Source organism: Protopterus annectens, chromosome 3.part0, assembly GCF_019279795.1.
Source record: "Protopterus annectens isolate FY-2018-M chromosome 3.part0, PAN1.0, whole genome shotgun sequence".
NCBI classification, from domain to species: Eukaryota; Metazoa; Chordata; order Ceratodontiformes; family Protopteridae; genus Protopterus; species Protopterus annectens.
Genome location: NC_056731.1, coordinates 1,977,795,911 through 1,977,817,273, shown reverse-complemented (window position 1 = coordinate 1,977,817,273; position 21,363 = coordinate 1,977,795,911).

Below are 21,363 nucleotides of genomic sequence, written 5' to 3'. Positions count from 1 at the left end.
GCTACCCCCATAGTGCCTTTTTTAGGCAAGGCTCAAAAGACAAACCCACCTCCATAGGTATCACAAGGGATAAGAAACTAAGAGTAATGCTACTCAACGCCAGAAGTCTAAACCTCAAGATGCATGCACTCGAAACTCTCCTTAGCATGGAGAACATCAATATCTGTGCAGCAACAGAAACCTGGTTCAAGGCTCCCGAGAGCACCCCAGCACTACCAGGTTATACCTCTTACCATGCTTTTCGGCCCCAAAACTTGGACTGAACCAGAAAAGGAGGGGGAGTATCAACATTCGTCAAAGATACCCACACCTCCAGGTTGGTGGCACAGTACGAAGCATCAGAGACTATCCATATGCAACTAAGAGTGGGTAAAACTGCCTTCAAGTTTATAGCCTGCTACAGACCACCCTCCCAAACCCAGGAACCCCACTTGGCCTTCTTGAGAACACTGGAAAATATGAAGGTCTCTCCAAACACCATTATATTGGGCAACTTCAACTACCCAAACATAGACTGGGAGCATTACTCTAGCTCCAACACCCTAGCTCAAAGGTTCCTAGAATTTATAAATTCAAATGCTATAGAACAACTTGTTACCACTCCCACAAGAGGGGAAAAGATACTGGACCTGATCATCACCAACAAGGGAACTCTATGCTCCAGACCAGAAGTGTATCCCTCACTGGTAAGATCAGACCATAAACTAATCTCACTGGGTATTCACATCCTGACCCCACCCCCTGCCCAGAAAACCACAGTGAAAAACTTCTCTAAAGCAAATTTCACACTCCTCAAAACCAAGGTGGAATCCTTCAAAGCCCCCGGGCCTGTGGAAAATACGGCCCAGACCGCAGAATCCTTTATAAACACATTCTATGAACACCTTCAGGAATGCATGGATCATGCAATCCCAAATAAAACCAAGACCCAATCCTCCAAAGGCAGATGTCCTGTCTAGTGGACCCCTGCCATAAACAAACTATACAATAGAAGGAGGAAGCTACTACATGATAGAGCAAAATCCCAAAAAGGGAAGGCATCTCTGATCAGTGTTAGCAAAAAACTATGGGCACTCATAAAATCGTTTAAGGCCAGCTTCGAGAGAAAAATTGCACAGGACACTAAGGATAATCACAAGGCTTTCTTTAGTTATGTTAGGAACCTGGGTGGGAATTCCCAGATATGCTCATAATTAGTCCAAAATGACAAAAAATACACAGAACCCACAGACATTGCCAACATTTTAGCTGACAGGTTCAGCGCAACCGTCTCCCCCACCCCCACCAAAAGGGCAAATATCTATCCCAGCAGAGTGCTGCCCCCCTGACATCTCAGATGCTCAGTTAAGAGCCGCCCTCTCCAAAGCAAAAAACACAGCATCAATGGGACCAGACGGTGTCCCGGGCTGCGTCCTACATGAACTCCAAGAAGAGCTAAACCCAAACATAAAATTACTGTTCAATCTCAGCCTTACCACAGGATATGTACCCAAAGAGTGGTGTACAGCAACAGTGGTCCCTCTCCACAAAGGTGGTGCCTCAATGGGTCCTGGAAACTATCATCCTATAAGCCTGACTAGCTTGGTCTGCAAAGCTATGGAAAGGATCATCATGGACCTCATAAAAAAAAGATATTGGGGACCTACAGACACTGGATCCTACCCAGTTCGGCTTTGTTAAGGGCAGATCCTGCCTCTTAAACCTGGTTGATTTCTTTGAAACAGTCACCAAGGCGATTGACGAGGGGAAGGTGGTCCACACAGCCTACCTGGACCTCGCAAAAGCCTTCGATACAATACCCCACTCTGGTATTATAGATAAGCTCACCAGCTTAAATATAAATCCCTATGTCACTAGATGGGTTGCAAACTGGCTCAAGGACAGAACCCACATGGCTAGAATTGCTGGAGCCATGTCAGACTCCATACCAGTTACAAGTGGCATCCCACAAGGCTCAGTCCTGGGACCTCTCCTGTTCGGTATATATTTCTCGGAGGTACAGGCCAACACGGAAGGACTGTGGCTGACCAAGTTCACAGATGACTGCAAACTGGGCGCTATAATCGATTCTCCAGCCAACACAAGCATCCTCCAAAAGGGTCTCATAGAAACAGACAACTGGTGCCAGAGCCATGGCCTCAAGCTAAACACCAAAAAGTGTATAGTCATCCCCTTTGGCAAAAATGAAGTGCCCACAAATTACCACATAGGTGGTAATTCATTAAGTACAGAAGAAGTAATTAGGGACCTAGGGACCCAAGTTGATAGCAATCTCTCATTTGATAACCACGTGGCCAAAGTGGTTAGAAAAACATTTTATATAGCCCACCTAATCATGAAGGGATTCACATCTAGATCAGGGTAGGTCATCGTGCCTCTTTACTTATCCCTCATCAGGCCCATAATTGAGTACAATGCCCCTTTTGGGATGTACCTTACCAGACACCTGCAGCAACTAGAAAGACCCCAAAAGTACCTCACCAAGAGGATCAAAGGGCTCAAACAGATGCCATATGCTGCCCGGTTAAAGAAACTCCAGCTCTACTCAGTGGCATACTGCCTGCTCAGAGGCGATCTGTGCCTGATGTATAAAGCCATGTCCAACCCGGAATTAATGGACATGCTGCACCTCAGAAAATCAAAATCCCATCAAGCTATGCGCTCGAGAGACTTGAACCTCAGCACTGAAATAAATAGGACATGCTGGAGGGACAGATTCATAACCCAGAGGCTCCCTTCACTCTGGAAGAAAATCCCAGTCCAGGTTAGGCAGAGTCCCTCATTGACTCTCTTCAAGAGGAATATTGATGAGTGGATGGGGGATCGTAGGTTTACCCGGGTATCACTTCTGTGTCACTGTTAGACAGAGGCACAGTATACTAACCTCGAAAAAGGGCATAGCAAAATTAATTTAAAATGGGTGGCGAAAGCCAAACACACTCTGGCTAGGCTTATAAATGCCCTAGGGTAGATAGCCTAGTATGAATCTATGAACCTATGAACCTATGTGTGTGCAGTCTTGGTAACTTGATTCAGGGCTGTGGAGAGCAGTCCTGCCTTACCAGGCTATACCTCATTCCACACTTTCTGACCCCAAAATGAGATCAGAAAGACTAAGGGTGGTGGAGTCTCTATCTTCATTAAAGACAGGCACACCTCCAGACTGGATTACCAGCATGATGCACTGGAATTACTCCAGGTGCAACTGACAGTTGGCAAGACACCCATCCAAGTTATAGCCAGTTACAAACCCTCCTCCATGTCTCAGGACACCCACTGCTCCTTCCTGGACCCACTTGACTCTATCATGGTACCCCCCCCCAACACCTTGATCCTTGGTGACTTCAACTACCCCACCATAGACTGGGTGAACTATTCCTGCACTCATGCACTCACCCAATGATTCCTTAACTTCATCAACTCTAACTCACTAGACCAGCTGGTCTTATCCCCCACAAGGGGAGATAACATACTGGACTTGGTTCCCACCAACATGGGAGACTGCTGCACCAATCCCTTACTATGTTCTTCCCTGGTGAGATCAAATCATCATTCTGTCTCATTCAAAGTTTCTATCCCACCCAACCCCTCCCCAGCCATAACCAGGCTAAAAAACCTTCACAAAAGCTGACTATACCCTCCTAAGGGAGGGTATCTGTGGCTTCACACCACCACCCCTCCTCAGAGGATGCAGACAACTATGCTGAACAGTATGCCAATGCAGCTTACAATCACCTGTACAACTGCATGGACTCAGGCATACCCAATAGAAATAAAACCTGCTCCTCAAGGAAACACAAACCTGTATGATGGACATCCTCTATCAACAGGCTTTACAACAAAAGGAAGAAACTGTTGTCCAAGTGTAAAATGGAACAAATTCCAAATCAGAAAGTCTCCTTCCCCTGTCTCAACAAGCAAATTAGATCACTAGTGAAAAACTCCAAAGCCAATTATGAGTCGAAACTAGCCTCCAAAACAAAGGGAAATGTGAAAGTCCCTCTTCAGTTACGTTAGGAACCTTGACAAGGCCCAAGTTTGTTCTGAATTAGTACTTAATGGTACCACTTACGCTGATCTTGCTGACTTAGCCAGTCTGCTAGCTGATAGGTTCAGTGCAAACTTCACCCCCATAACGCTCCCCAAAGGCCCAGTCGACATCGCTGATACTTGCCCATCGCCTTACATCTCCATAGATCAAGTGTTAAAGGACTATCCAAGGCAAAGAACACAGCTTGCATGGGACCTGATAATATCCCAGGCAGTATTCTGCACCATGTCCAGCAAGAACTAGCTTTGCCATTGAGCACCCTATTCAACCACAGCCTAATTACAGGCTTCATTCCAGCAGAGTGAAGAACCACCATTGTCATCCCCTTGCACAAAGGTAGCGCCACTACTGACCTGGAAAACTATTGCCCCATTAGCTTGACAAGTCTGATCTGTAAAGCCATGGTCCGCATTATTATGGATTTCATAAACAAGGACATAGGCAATCTCCAAACACTCGATCCCACCCAATTTGGATTCGTCAGGAGAAGATCTTGCCTATTGAACCAAGTTGATTTCTTGAGACTGTCACCAAGGCCCTGGATGAGGGAAAGCCAGTATATACAGCTTACTTTGATCTGGCCAAGGCCTTTGACACAACCCCCCAACTCGGGCATCATTGGAAAGCTAACACAACTTGGTATTAATCCCTATCTCATCAGATGGGTGGCCAACTGGCTCACAGATAGGACCCATAAGGTCAAAATAGGTGGCACCACCTCCAACAGCAGACCTGTCACTAGTGGTGTTCCCCAGAGATCTGTCCTAGGACTCCTACTATTTGGCATCTATTTCTCAGAGATCCAGGTAAAGATAAAGGGCCTGTGGCTGACCGAGTTTGCGGATGACTGCAAGTTGGTTGCTGTCATTGACTCCCCAAAAGATGTTAACATACTGCAAGAGGGTCTACAAGTAACTGGTGCCAAAGTCATGGCCTTAAGTTAAATGCAAAAAAATGTATTATCATACCATTCAGCAAAAACATGGCCCCTACTGATTACCACATCAACGACAACCTGCTAAGCACACAACCCCATGGTGACAGACCTGGGTACTCAGGTTGACAACAATCTCACATTCAACCATCATGTGGTGGCAATGGTCAGAAAAGCCTTTTACTTGGTTCATCCCATAAGTAAAGGGATTGCATCCAGAAAAAAGGAGGTTATTACCTCTCTGTACTCCTCCCTCATTAGACCTATAATTGAGTATAATGCCCCGTTTAGTATGCACCTCTCCAAACACCTGCACCAACTGGAAAGGCTGCAGAAATACCTCAAAAACAGAATCCATGGCCTCCAACACCTGTTCTGTGTGGACAGGCTCAAATCATTATCACTTTACTCGGTATCATACAGATTGCATAGAGGTGATCTTTGTCTCGCCTACAAGGCAATATTGTACCCTGCCCTACTAGAGATGCTCCAAATCCATAAGTCTAACTTCTCACGCATTACCCACTTGATTGGCATAAATCTAATATGCAACATCAACAAAATCTGCTGGAGAGACAGGTTTGTCTCCCATAGGCTGCCCCATCTTTGGAATAGACTTCCCATACATGTCAAACAGAGTACCTTGCTGACCCTCTTCAAGCGCAACCTTAATGAGTAAATTGGAAATCACAAATTTGTCCCAGGGGTTCCACCTTTGTCCCTCAATGACAGGGCAACAGGTGCTGACTGAGGTTTCTTTTTTGGGGATAAACTCTTGGCTAAGCTTGTACGGGCCCCAAAGCCATTACTCTAGTAACCTCCTATGATCGTAATATAACCTGCACAGTGACATGCATGCACTCACACACAGTAATGTATTACCACCTGTGTTTTATCAAAACATGTTCAAGATTAATATATATATATATCTATATATATATATATATATATATATATATATATATATATATATATATATATATATATATATATATATAGTTCACTGCGGTGGTGGTGCTGCGGTAGCGTTGTCGCCTCACAGTAAGACACTGTCCTGTTCGATTCTCAGCTAGAGCATCTTCTGTGTGGAGACATGCGTGAATGGGTGTACTTTCGTTGAAGGTTGGGTGTCAGAGCTGGCAACTCGGCAAGTAAAAATCTACTGCCAATCATTAGCGGACCGGAGTTCCGCTGTGGCGACCCCTAATCGGGAAAACTGAAAGACACAACAATATATATATAGTTCGATATGATGTGCATCTTTTTTACAAATAATTTATTTTCCCATTGTACTCTCTTATGATAAAATTGCAAGTGATTTTGCAAAATGATTATAGTGTGCTGTTTGACTTTTAGTCTCACTAACTACTCAGGTTTTTCCTATAACCACATTCACACTGTGATGTCAAGCATTGTGAATAATTAAAATCTTATCTCTTTAGTGGAGCTGCATCCTATTTACATTGTATGTTCACTACTACATCATCATGTATTGATTTTCAAAGAGAAGTATCTTTTTCTTCAAGAAATAATCGAGACCTTGCCCTTCCAGGAAGAAAAAAAAAACTATTTCTGATGCATTTAATATGTAAATATATTAGTTCATAAATTAATAGCTAGTGAGGCATTGTAGGTTCAGTTTTTCATGATGGCATGGCAGAGATTTTCATTTCTGCGAAAATTTTCAGAAGGCTGTTTTTACCATACCTCTCAACCTCTTATAGCAAGAAAGCTGGACAAAGCCATAAATAAAAGTGGGACAAAGGCCAAAAAAAAGAACATTTTTAAAATATTGCTCTTATAAACTTAGAAAGTTGATAGAATAACAGTTTTGCATTAGCATTAATTTTCTGAAGGGTATGAAGTCTGAAACTCAAATGTCTGTTATTATTTTCTAACTTCAATATTTAATCATTTGTCCCTAATTTGCCAGAAAAACAAACTTTTATGAAAAATGGACCAAAAACATGAGGTAAAAATCTGGATACTCTGAGAAAATCTGTACAGTTGAGCGGTATGGTTCTTGCCAACACATTAAAATACAGAACAGCATACTTTTTGCTTTAAAAAGTATTTAATTTGACATTTTTTTGGTAAGGAGGTTATATCCAAGTTCAAATAATGTTACTTAACACTTGTATTAGAGCATGACCAATTCACTTTAAGCCAGAAAAGGTGTGAACCAAACTAGGCCAAGATGACAGCATGACAGCTGTCCCATGCCAATTATATGAAGGAGTGTCACCCCACATGGTCACATAGCCACAAGGTAAAGCATGAAGCACAAAGAACATAGGGACAGTTATATGCGTAAAGGTGTAGTAATATAATCACAATTGTCCCATGTGCAATGTACAAGTATGGTGATTTGCATACACATGCTATGCTATGTACACATTACCATAACAATCTCACATCGTATTGTTAACTAACATAATAAAATCATGCTGGAGTCTGTTGCACAGAATATGATATGGGATGAAGTAACGGCCAGTGAAATTGAAACAAAGTAAAGAAAAGCTCCTAATTGGAAATACCCTGGCCCAGATGCAGTACCTAACTTCTGGCTAAAAGTATTAACATCTTTACATGAAAATTTAACCATGAGTAAGAACTATTCAAATGCGCACCCCAAACAGACACCAGCCTGGTTAGCAACAGGAAAAACAAAACTCCTACTTAAAAGCAAATCTGCAAAAAGTGATGCGCAGTATTAGAACAAATAGGATCTATCATGCACTATCGCAGATAATAAACTAAAAATATTAGCACAGGCAGAAAAACTTAGAATATATGCAGATAAATATACAGGAAAAGTACAAAATAAGCAATTTATTGATGGCCTAAAAATGTTTTATAGAGAATTTGGGAAACATGGCAAAAGGAATTGAAACACCACCAAAAAAAGAAGAAATAGATACATTTTGGGGGAATATCTAGGAAGACCATGTGGAGCATAACAAAGATGCTGAATGGATAAAAGAAGAAAAAGAAAGAATAAGAAGCACAGATGTACAGGGTATCCAATGGGATGAAGTAACAGCCCGAGAGATTGAAACAAAGTTAAGAAAAGCTCCTAACTGGAAAACCCCAGGCCCAGATGTAGTACCTAACATCTGGATAAAAGTATTAACATCTTTACATGAAGATTTAGCCATGAGTAATAACAACAGGAAAAATAATACTCTTACTTAAGAGCAAACCTGCAAGCTACCCTAAAAACTATAGACCAATAATTTGCCTTCTGACAACATATGAACTATACACCAGAACTGATGTCAACAGAGTTTATAGTTCTTTAGAAGAAAACTTAATCATGACAATAAAACAAAAGGGTAATAAAAGAAAGTCATTTGCAACAAAGGATAATTTGTTATTAAATAAAATCATAATGGAGAACTGTAAAAAGGGGAAGAGTTCAAGTATGGCATGGATAGACTACAAAAAAGCATTTGACAGTATCCCACATTTATGGATAAAATAGTGCTTAAAATGTATAATATACACCCTACACTGATCAATTACATTACAGCACCCATGAAATAGTGACAAACCGCTTTGCAGTTATGCCATAATAAAGGACAAATGATCATTCCACGGATAAAAATTCAAAGGAGGATATTCCAGAGTGACTCTTTGTGAACGCTGCTCTTTTGTCTTGCCCTTAATCAATAAAGCTGTCTACTTAATAGATTGGTTCATGGCCACAATTTGGCTCCCAGAAAACAACAAAGAGTAAAGATTTCTCATCTACTTTTTTGTAGATGATTTAAAACTGTATAGTTCATCACACGAGGGACTGAAAGCACAACTGCAATTGGTCAAAATATTTTCAAATTTATTTTATTTTTATTTTATTTTATTTTACGTTTGTTGACCGGGCTAGTCTAACTGGATATATGTCCATTTTCAGTAGAGGCCCGGGGAGATAAGCTCCAATAAAGAGATGATAGCAACATTAGTACAATGGATAGTAAGACCAGAGATGCAAATTGTTACATATAGTATTGTACTGTACAATAAATAGTAAGACCAGGGATGGAAGTAATTACATATAGCATTGTACTGAGGTTACGAACATATTAAAAGAAAGAAACAAGTAAATGTTTGTAGGGATGTGTGTGTCTATATAGTTGATAGCTTGCTAAGCCAGTTTATACTCTGTAGAGGTTCCCTGTAAAGACTAAATCAAGACAGACTTCAGTAGCTTAAAGCTCATATTCTCTGAGGTTCATGAAGGAGGGAGACAGAGTTCGGCAGTAATGAGATAAGCAAGCAGCGGACATAAGATAGGATTTTTAGTCTGGTTTAGTGCATGAGCATAGCCAGTGAGAATTAAGGTAAACATTAAATTGCTTTTTGAAAAGTAATGTTGAGGGAAGAGATGAGAGTTCACTGAGAAGTAAGTTCAAGTTTTCCCCACGGCGTTGGAAAACAGTGAGTCTCCAGCCTTATTGCTGGATTTATGAATGGCTACAAGTAATTTAGTTGCAGAGCATAGGGTTGTAAGATTTTTGTAGGGGTGATAAGGCTAGTGAGTATTGGAGTATTGCTAGGATGATGAAGGGTCTTGTGGGCAATAATGAGTTGGTGAAACTAAAGCTGATTATGAAGTTCCAGCCAACCTAGCGGTTTTAGGTTGTGACAATGGTGGGTTCTAAATGGGGAGCCTGTGGCAAATCTAGCAATATTGTTATCGGAGGTTGCCAGTTTGTTGAGGTTAGTTTTGGATAGATTTGTATAAATGGGTGAGGCATAGAGGAGGGTGGGGATAAGATGGGTGTGGACAGTAGTAGTTCTAGCTGTTGGAGTAAGGAAGGGTTTAATCCTATAGAGGGAGCCTAGTTTTCTATTTACTGTTTTTATTGTAGAGTTAATGTGTGTGTCAAAGTTAAGGTTGTGGTCAATTGTAACTCCTAAGAGTTTTGTGGTTGGGTCAGGAATTATGACTGTACCATTATTAGAAGACATTGTGAAGTTTATTGGGGGGGACTTTTGCATTGGAGTGAAGAGTAATAGTTTTTTTGGGTGGTTCAGGAGGAGGCAGTGCTGTAGGAACCAGTTTTCCACTATATTAAATACTTTTTGGGTAAGGGAGTGGAGTTCAGATACAGAAGTAGCAGAGCATATCAGTGTGGAGTCATCTGCATATTGTATGCAGGTAGCTTGAGGAATACTTTCATTAAGATCATTGATAAATATTGAGAATAGGAGATGGCCAAGAATAGATCATTGAGGGACACCAAGGGTAACAGGGAGATGTGTGGATAGATTGTTATCCCAGAGCACAGCCTGTTGCCTACTTTCCAGGTAGGACTTAAACAATAGTAGTGCTTGTGTATCAAGGGAGAGGGATTTAAGTAAGTTTAAAAGTAGCTGATGGTTAACCATGTTGAAGGCTTTTGAGAGGTCAATAAACAGTGCTGAGATTAGAGTATTGTTATTATGATTTTTGTTAATACAGTCAGAGAAGGATAAGAGGGCTGTGGTGGTGCTATGGAATGGTCTAAAGCCATGCTGACAGCTAGCTAGTAAATTATTTTGGAGTAGGTGATCTAGTAGTTGTCTGTGGATGCATTTTTCCATGATTTTTGCTAAAGTAGAGAGTAAGGCTACTGGGTGATAGCTTGAGAGTTCTGTTGAGTTACCACCCTTATGTATTGGGATAATATGGGAGATTTTCCAGATAGAAGGAATGGTTCCTTCAGTAATGGTTCTGTTTATTAGGATGGAAATGGGATACACTATAACTTTAGCTGCTAGTTGCAGATATTCAGCTGGAAGATGATCAGCTGAGGGGGTGCATGGTTTGAGTTTATGAAGTAGGGTGTAGATGAGAGATGTTGGGACAGGTTGTAAATGAAATGAGGGAGGTAAGCTAGTTTTGGTGGAAGGCAGGTTTGTGCTGACAGGGGGTTGGGAATTAGCTAGAGATTGGAAAGCTTCGTTAAAGAAGGTATTAAAGGTATCTGTAATAATTTGGGATTGTCATGGGTGGTGCCTGATGGGGTTGGTGTTTTGGAGTGCCCTGGATGGAAGAGTCTATTGATTCCTGTCCAGAACATTTGTGGTTTATGTTGGTGAGTAAGCTGAAGTTGAGAGTAGAAGTTCTTTTTGTCAAGAAGTATTAATTTTTTAGTAGCATTTCTCATCTGTCTAAATGTTTGATGGTCTACTGGGTTTTTTGAAGATCTCCATTTGGCCCAGATTTTGTTTCTCTGTAGGATTTTGTACTTAGTCTCTTTGGACAGCCTTGGAGCAGTTGATATAAGGATGTCATTTGGTCCTGATAAATGCGCAAAAGCAACCTTTAAATCAGGAAAGCTGCAGCACCAGGAAAACATCAGTTTGGGACAGGAATGTGATATAAAGTAGCCTGAGCAAGAGGGGGTGTATAAATATTTGGGAAATCTGAATAAAACTTAGCAAAGAATATTTTAGAAGACTTAAATTAATACTGAAAACAGCACTGACATATAAGAACTATGTTCAGACTATAAACCAATTTGCTCTTGCTGCCCTAACTTACAAATTTGTAGTGACTGACTGGCCTCAAAAGGTGTTTAATAGGTTGGACAAGAAAAAAGAAGGATGCTTCATGCTCATCAAATGATTTATAAATATCAATGCATACCAAGATTACATATATTCCCCGTTCTGAAAGAGGTATGGGCCTCCTCGAAACTGATTACATGTATAGATTTGCAATGGTGGGACTGCATACATATCTACTGATCTCACAAGACACAAACATAATGAAATTTTTGAAACATGAGGAGAATAAGTCTAAAGATAACTTCCCTGCTTAGTTTACCAGAAGCATATTGGCAACAACTGGGAATGGAAATCAAACCAGAAGTAGATAAAAATCAGGCATCAACTGAAAATGCCAAAAAGCAAAATAAGGAATATAGGGTGAAGGATCTGATGAGCAGGCAAGAAATGTGGAAAATGTATAACTATAGCAGCAAGTATAGAAAACTCTTGGAACAACCTCATGTTGATCAGGATTGAATGCAGGAATGGTTAAGGAGAGGTGAATTTAACCTAAAAGATAAAAAGTTAATTTTGGTTGCCCAGTATAGTGGACTACATACACATTGGTTTACAAAGTCCATTGAACATGTGGGAGAAACAGACACATGCAGGTTTTGTAAAACAGAATTGGAAACAGTCACGCATCTTGTTGCTGGTTGAGATGTACTAATGGCAGAAGGACTGTATACTGAAAGGCATGATAATGTAGCAAGACTGTTGCACTGGGGATTATGCAAACATTATAATATTGAAGTAGCTGAAAAACACTGGAAACATAAGACATAAAGCATTATAGAAAATGATGAAGTTTATATCACATGGGATCACCCATTACCAACAGTTCAAAAACCATATGCGAGAAAATCAGATATAGTAGTTCATGAAAGGAAGACAAAAGTAGCATTGATCATTGAAATTGCCACTCCCAGTGACTACAGTGTTTTACGTACAGCGAAAGACACAAAGCCATAAAATATCTGGATTTGCAGGATGAAATGAGGGCAATGTGGAAGAAGGATACCCAGACAGTTCCAATAACAGTAGGAGCAACGGAACTTATAAAAAAGAATCTACAATTGTACTTAGATATGTTACTAATACATGTAACTCTATATGAATTGCAGAAGGAGTCATTACTGGGCGCATTGTTGGTGCTGTGAAGAACACTTCTGGTTAACATCAAAGATTGAAATAATACCATATTTTGACTTAGGAATAGGTTCCATTCCTGTCAAGGGATTAGAAACCCAAAAGACTTGGTGAAGTTAAAAAAGGTAAAGGTGTAGTAATAAAATCACAATTGTCCCATAAGTAATATACAAGTACAGTGATTTGTATACATGGGCTATGTACACATTACCGTAACAATCTCCCGTTATATGGATAACTAACACAATAAAATCATGCTGAAGGCTGTTATATTATTTAACGTATGTGCATTAAACAAGGATGTGTGCACAGCTACTTCCTATGTCAAACCTATTTTGATGGGAGCTTTGTAAACACGTATGCCTACAAAGTGACTGTGAATCCAACATGTAACACAATGATATAAAATACAATCATGATGCGTAATATTCTTTGGTACTGCAGGACTAATAATAGGATAGCAAATGTATGAGATACAGTGAACATAATTTCATAGCTTCATAGGTTCATAACTAGGCTAATGGCTTAACAGCCCTTACAAGCCTGCTAATATAATCCAATTTTACCCAATATATGGCCCCTAGGGGCAAGAGGATGGCATGGATTTGTGAATATGCATTGAGTATCTTACAGATTGCCCTCTCCATAAGGGACATAGGCACTACCCCAGCTGTGAATTTGCAATTCTCCATCCATTGATCCAAATTGCATTTGAAGAGGGCCAGGGAAGGGCTCTGCTTAATGTGAATAGGAAGCCTGCTCCAAAGAAGGGGCAATCTCTGAGATACATATCTGTCTCTCTAGCATGTTTTGTTTGAGTCGCTGACCAAGTTTAGATCCCTAGATTGGGTGACCCTCCTGCTGTTTGACTTGTGGATGTGTGGCAACTCCATCTGGATTTGTGAGTGTCTTGTACATACATACATACATACAAATATTTCAAACCCGGCATTAATGCCATTCTAGCTTTCCAACATACCAAAACACTTGTTCCTATAATAAGTGCCCAGGCTGTTCTTAAAAATATCTAAACTAGTCATTGCTTTAAAGTAATTAGGTAGTCTGTTCCATGCATTGGCTACTCTGTCAGAGAACCAGTCAGTACACTTTCATTCCTATAGAATCTTCTGCATAGATTATCTGATGATTCTCTAGTACTTTTTGATAACCCCAAACATTCCCAAAGGTAGTTGTCCCTAAATGCCCTATATACCTCAATAAGATCTCCTCTTAGATATCTGTAAGAGACACTGTACACGTTCACATATTTTAGTCTTTCATAATATCTTAGATTTTCACATCCATGGATGCCCTTGGTATATTTCCACTGTACTCTTTCCAGTTTATTCATGCTTTTTTCTTACAAGATTTCCATATTATTATTCCATACTCAAGTTTGGGTAATAATGTAACTAACAAACAATGACTTCATTATTTCTGATTTCGTAGACTTTATAAATCTTTTTATTCAACCTATAGTTCTATAACTATCATTACCCAATTGGTTGACATGATTAGAAAAACTCATAGCTGAATCTGCCCATATACCCAGGTCCTTAAATGAGTCTACAGATTCAATCACTATGTGCTGTATTAAATATTCATCTTTCAGTTTATGTCTCCCAAATCTCATATGTGTAGTTTTTGATGTATTTATCAGCATATTATTCTCCTGTGCCCAAACGGTCAATTTAGTCAAGTTATTTTGCAGAAATGCCTTATTTGTAACGCATGTAATCAGGTTTACCCAGTTTCAGGTTGTCTGTATATAGACTGTAGAACACCTCAGATGAAAAAGTTAGATACAATCTAAACAAGTAAGTGCCTAGGACAGAGCCCTGTGGGACACCCTGACTGTAACCAAGGATTTCAACTGTCCAGTTGTAGGTCAGGCATAGGTCACCCCTTAACAATCAATAGGAGACAGAGTAAATGGATAGAGCTTGTAGTCTATCCACATAGTTCATGTTGTTTACAACCTGTATCTTCTTTATAAGGAACCTCTGTAGTCGCTCCAGCTGCTGTAAGTGCCCTTTCAAAGTACATGCCAAATGATGCATCGTACTCAATTATTAGTCTAATGAGGGCTGATAGGAGACAGACTATAATTTCCTTGGATCTAGATGCCATACATTTAATTAAAAGTTGTGCCATATAGAAGGACTCCCTCACCACTGTGGAAGTCAAAGTTCAGGCTTCTATCTATCTGTGTACCTAAATCTCTCACCACTGACTCTACTCTTAGGGGTGTGCTATAAATACTGTAATTTGCAGGGGTATTTGACTTTTCAAAGGGTATGATAATGCATGTTTTCACATTTAGTTTTAGGCCGTGGTTCTGACAGCAATCATTTGTCAGATCTAGACCCTCCTGAAGTGTATCTACATCATTGGGGGATTCACTGATTGTCCCCAGCTTACAGTCATTGGCAAACTTTGTCATCCAAAGGCCTACTGCATTAGACTTGATTTCAGAGAAGTACATCCCAAACAGGAGTGGTCCCAACACTGAGGCATGTGGCACACCACTAGCAACTGGTCTCTTGCTGGATCTGTATTCACACCATTTAACCACATATGTCCTGTCTGCGAGCCATTTGGCTATCCGTGTGGTGACGGAGGGATTTATGCCCAGTTTTGTGAGTTTATTTATAACACCTGAATGAAGAATTGCATCAAATGCATTGGCAAGGTCAAGGTAGGTGGTATGTACTGTTTTACCCTCATCCATGGCCTTAGTGACTTCTCAAAGAAATCCATTAGATTCAGTAGGCATAGTCTGCCTTTGAGAAAGCCAAATTGGGTTGGGTCCGGTGTTTGAAGGTTTCCTACATCATCAGGTTCATGATTATTCTTTCCATGGCCTTACATATAAGCTAGTCAAACTTATGCGTCTGTAATTTCCAGGGTCGGTAGATGGTCCCCCTTTATGCAGGGATCACTGTTGCTGTCCTACACTCTTTCAGGCCAAAGCTAGCCCAGAAGCTGTGGCTAAACAGAGACCCTAATGGACCTGATAAGTCCTGATTTAAGCTGTTTATTAGGCAACCGAGTATATTGTCAGGTCCCATTGAAGCCATGTTTTTAGCTTTAGAGAACACAATGGCAACTTGTTCTTTGGTGATAATTGGTGGTGGAGTGGTGGAGAGCATTTTCTTGGTAGAGAACTCTGGGTGATGCGGAGGAGAAATTTGAGCTGAATTTGCCAGCCAGCAGATTTACTACATCTTCCAGCTGAGTATAAGTGATGCAATCTACAGCTAATTCTGTGCATTGTTGCGTGCTGCCCTTAAGATTGCTGACATAACTGAAACATGCATTATGGTGATCCTATTCACCTGTTTAGACTAATGAATGACTTTTTACTTCTTTACAGGATTTTCTTTATGTTATATGACTATACCTACCTTATACAGCAACTGGTCATAGTAAAGATTCATTACTATGAAATATCCCAATAATGAAGACATAATGATTAATTCTTGTGACACACACATCAAATAATTTTGCATTACAGAAGCAATATACTGCCACTTGAAGGATATACTCCCCCACTTGCGTTGCAGTGTTAATAGTGCAATGTCATAGGATAATGTGACTAGTGACATGTAAAACCCATAAATCAACATTTACTTGAATGTGTGATAATATGTACAATTCCACAGTTGCAATGTTCATAGGGCTATAGCAATGTTTTTGTAAATAAGCACATTGTTACTTTGTGGGCATTGCAAACCCACAGCCAAATTAAACTCCAAATGATATTAAAATGTATTGTTCTAAGATTTCTACATTGTTTCTAGAAAATAGAGATTTCTACATTCTTCCTAGAAAATCGAGCATAGGTATGTGAAGCAAATTATACATTAGCTATATGTTATTATATATTGGACAAAGCAAAGAACAACAGCATACCAATGTTTCCTAGTCAACACATAAGTATCACTGCACATTTCTGACCATAAGCAAATGACAGCACATGTTCATGCAGTATTGCAAAGAGCACATTGCAGTGCAGGGACTGAACATCGTAAATTACATTTTAATATAAGTAAAACAAATTATATTGAAAAGTGAAAGTGAACATGAAAGCAGCACACAATGTTGTGTGCAATGTTTACAAGCAAAAACCACAACACAGAGATACACCTCTTTCAATATCCCTGCCAAGATGAGATTGTGGTCACCCACCAGTAAATGAATAGGTAAGACAAACACCATAAAATAATAGTGGGCAATTGTCATACATGTACACAACCCAGCTAAAAATATTTATGTCAATAAAGCACTGACCACAATGGCAGTTAAGGACACTACTGTCAATAACAAATACAAAACCAACACAGACCTGCAGCATATTACCATAATAAGCACATTATTCCTCTATGTAGTGGAAGATAACAACTGACAACATGTCCACAGTTCCTGTTTTGTAGGGACACCCCTGATGTTTCTTAAAATTTTTGTCCCATTCTTCCTAAAATTGGAAATAATTTTGAGAATTTCTAAGATAATAGTGCAAACATTTAAAAGGTATCCCCAATTTGAGTCCTTTTCCTTAGTTATTTTTTACTTTGTTTTAAATTCTGCTGGTAAAGTCAGCCAAGTGAAACTGAAATTACAGTGGACATTACTAAAATGTGCATCAAACTATTTGCATTGGAAAACCTCTCCATGAGCTCAACTTGTGTGCTACATATCACAATGACAAATCTGTTACAACATCAGCAGTATTGCATTATGGGAAGCATTACAAACATTTAAAAATACTTAACTCAGATGTAAATGGAAACAATGAAAGACAAATAAAAGTTAAGGCTCATTGACAGATACAGATCACACACACACACACACACACACACACACACACACACACACCTCACACACAAACCATACTTCTCTCCCAATATTGTTCCTTTGGGCAATCCATCCTTTCAACACACATTGAGCTGCTCCTGGAAATTTTGTCTGCACCTCTTTGAAGAAAAAAAAAGACATTGTTGAAAATACAATAAAATATGTCTCTGATACAGTTATATATAGAATTCACTCAATGACAACACAATAACATCAGTGTCAACTGATGAAATTATCACATTATATACATTAATATGTCAACATTTATTACAGGACCATAATTTAAGTGATCTGTCAACCACATGTAGTATATTTTCCCCAGTCCGTCTGTGGTAATCATTTAGACATACTCATACATGCACATGAGAAATTATCCAGCACATAAGAATAAGTGACGGCTACCTAGAAGGTCCTAAATTCAAACGTACACCAGAGTCCATAACCTTACCAGTCCAGATATATATGCTACACTATGTGCAATATTTCAATGAAGTCCTGTTCTACTGCCACTTGCCAAATGTTTCTAATTAATTAACCAACAAGAAATTGACATATGGATGCTCGGTTGAACATACTATGTAGAATAATGAATATATATATATTACAGCAAACATAAACAGATTTGACCTGCTCATAATCCTAAATAGAGAAGAGTATCATAAACCCATAGTATTGCAATGTGTACAGCAACATATATGCAAATAAAAATAAATGTCTTCCCATTTATAATTAACTGTGTTTACAGTGATGACAGTGTAATAATTATGATAAAGGCATGTAAATAAGACTAAACAGGACTAAAATGTTTTATAGCGCCTCAACACCAATCACTATTAATAACATATCTTTGTAGACAATGAGTATAGGCATTCATGGCCTACAAGGAATTGGGTACTTTAGCACTGAATATATCATAGATTTTCAGCTGATATATAAATGTGTGTTTTGCAGACTATAGAGGCATATATGTAGAACTACACAAAATACCAAAGGGAGATCATTATAAAAACATTAATAGTACAGATGTGGGTATTGAACTCATGTTCACACAGGAATCAACATTGCAGCTGATTGTCTTAAATCAATAAAGCTAACTTTGCCTCTGTCCTATAGTAACCTCATTTCATGTCGTCATGTGCTGTAAGGCAAGTATATTTTTTTCAGTAAAGCAGGTTACCCGCTTTCCCACCAACAATTCCCAAATATCTGTTTTGCATACCTATGCTTGTGTGTATACAAAACCAATATTACATATATGACAATGCAGTTGTACTGTGAATTATGTGTGAAGCACATGTAAAATAGAAATATAACGGTATACACCGAATAACATTAAACAATATGAGTTTCTCATGCTTGCAGACAGCGAAGAAAGGCGTGGTCATTCACTGCCTACTTTGTGATATGTGTTTATGCACAGTGAGAGACTAATGCATGTACACCTATTAAAAAACTGGAGCATCTATACAAACTGTAAGATTATAGCAGCAAAAGTATTTCAAAAATATGGGGCCCATGCAATAGCATAACAAATCCATATGAGTGTATTGAACCAGCAGCCAAAAAGCTTCCAACAGTACAAGTTTTAAGCTCAGCCTGTGAAGTTACTCTACTGAATGCTCTTTGCAAGGTCATAAGAGTTCTATGGATGTATCAGTCTGCTAAAGCAGTAACACACATACATATCTATATGTACTAAGTGGAAGATTATAATGTAGTAAAACAATAAAAACTTAAAAATAAGCTTTTGTTCAACTATGGTTAACTGCAGAATGCTTACTCATACATCTTCTAACATTGCATTGCTAAGCAGCCTGTTGTACAGTACATCAAAGTTACTGATGGTAACAAATCCACAATTCTTCATAGTACAAATTCCATCAGATCCTTATAGCTATGTTTGAGCTAAATGACTATCTGTGGTGAGATAATTACCTTCAAATGAATATAAAAGATATACTGTAAAGGAACAGTTAAAAATGTACAATCCTATTTTAAAACATACAAAGTAAATGGTGAAGGTGCTAGGGTCTGGAATATTTAACTTACTATAGGGATCCAGGAACAGTCTGCAGATATTACTGACCCGGTCCAGAAGTTGATTCTGATCTCTATGATAGAGATCATTGTAACAGTGATGGAGCTGTATGCCAGTCCTGAAGATCCTGGTCCATCTGCAAAGCTCCCTGGCAATCCAGTTCCAAATGTCAATCATGGCAAAGTGCCTCTAGGGTGCCCACATCCTTGCCTTACGTTGGACATACACGATCAGCAGCTACAACTTCTCCTCATCAGTCCAGTTGGGTGACCAGACATGTTGCAATCTCTTCTCCATTAACATCTTCTTTGAAGTTGTCCATGAAAAGTTGTAGAGCACCTTCAGAAACATGCTCACTGAGGTACCAGTCTGTTCACAGGTAGCAAAGGAATGCTCTGGAAATGCAGAAGTATTTCATTTTAAAACTGGAGTTTAGCATCGTCCCATTGGTGGGCATCATACATGTAGTGCACATGTAGTCATACATTGACATCTATCGGGCATTTGTGCTGAGCTCTATACACTTACACTGAGCCATTGGTTAATGTGCCAAGATTCAAAAACTTACAAGGACGTCTTCGAACATGATTCCAAAACATTTCATGCTAGTGAAGCTCATTACTCATTCCATCCAATGTTTGCACTGTAACTTCCAATGGGTGGAGCCTAAGCTTTTTGACAGAATCAAATTATGCCCTCACATTTCAAACAAATGATGTGAAGTTGTCCTATCTCAATGTCATTCTGTACTGATGGGTTCAGAACCGATCCTTGGTTCAGACTCAGCTATTTACTATAACTCGAGTTCTTCAACCAGCTCGTGGCTCACTCCATATCCCATGATGCACACTGCCCTTCTTAGATCTTGTTTGCCACTGAAACAGATTGGGTGATTCTTCCAGCTCTTTCTAAGTGGAAAACAATTTTTCTATATATTTCTCTAGTTTATACTCTTAGTGTATCGTTAATACCTTAGTTAATTAATATTTAGTCACGTTTATTAGCTAGTGTGCTTAAATACTTTATTAGTGAGTGTTGTTTAACTTCTGTCTGCCTTTTATTTAGGTGTAAATAGTTCCCTATCCTATTTTCACAGTAGTTTAGTCAAGTACGTTTTACTGTTTGCCCTTAGAGTGCTTAGCAAGTAGTTTAAATATATACCGGAAGAATGCAAAGTTCCTGTAATCACAGCTGCACAGGTAAAAACCTCACTCTCCAAAGCCAAGAACACAGCATCCATGGGACCTGACAACATCCCAGGCTGCCTTCTACATGAACTACAGAATGAACTGGCACCCTACCTAAGTACCATGTTCAATCAAAGCCTCACCTCAGGCTTTGTGCCCATTGAATGGCGCACTGCAATGGTTATCCCACTCCACAAAGGGGGGGCCACACAGACCCCGGGAACTACCACCCCATTAGCCTGACGAGCCTGGTTTGCAAGACCATGGAACGTATCATCATGGAACTCATAAACAAAGACATTGGAGATCTCCAAACTCTAGACCCCACACAGTTCGGGTTTGTAAAAGGCAGATCATGTCTCCTAAACCTGATAGACTTCTTTGAAGTAGTCACCAAAGCCATAGATGAGGGTAAGGTGGTTCACACGGCCTATCTAGATCTCGCCAAGGTGTTCAACATCATCTCCCACTCTGGAATTATAGATAAACCCACTAAACTAGGTATAAATCCCAATGTCACAAGATGGATTGCCAACTGGCATACTGACAGAACCCACACTGTCAAAGTAGCAGACTCCAAATCAGACTTCAGACCAGTGACAAGTGGTGT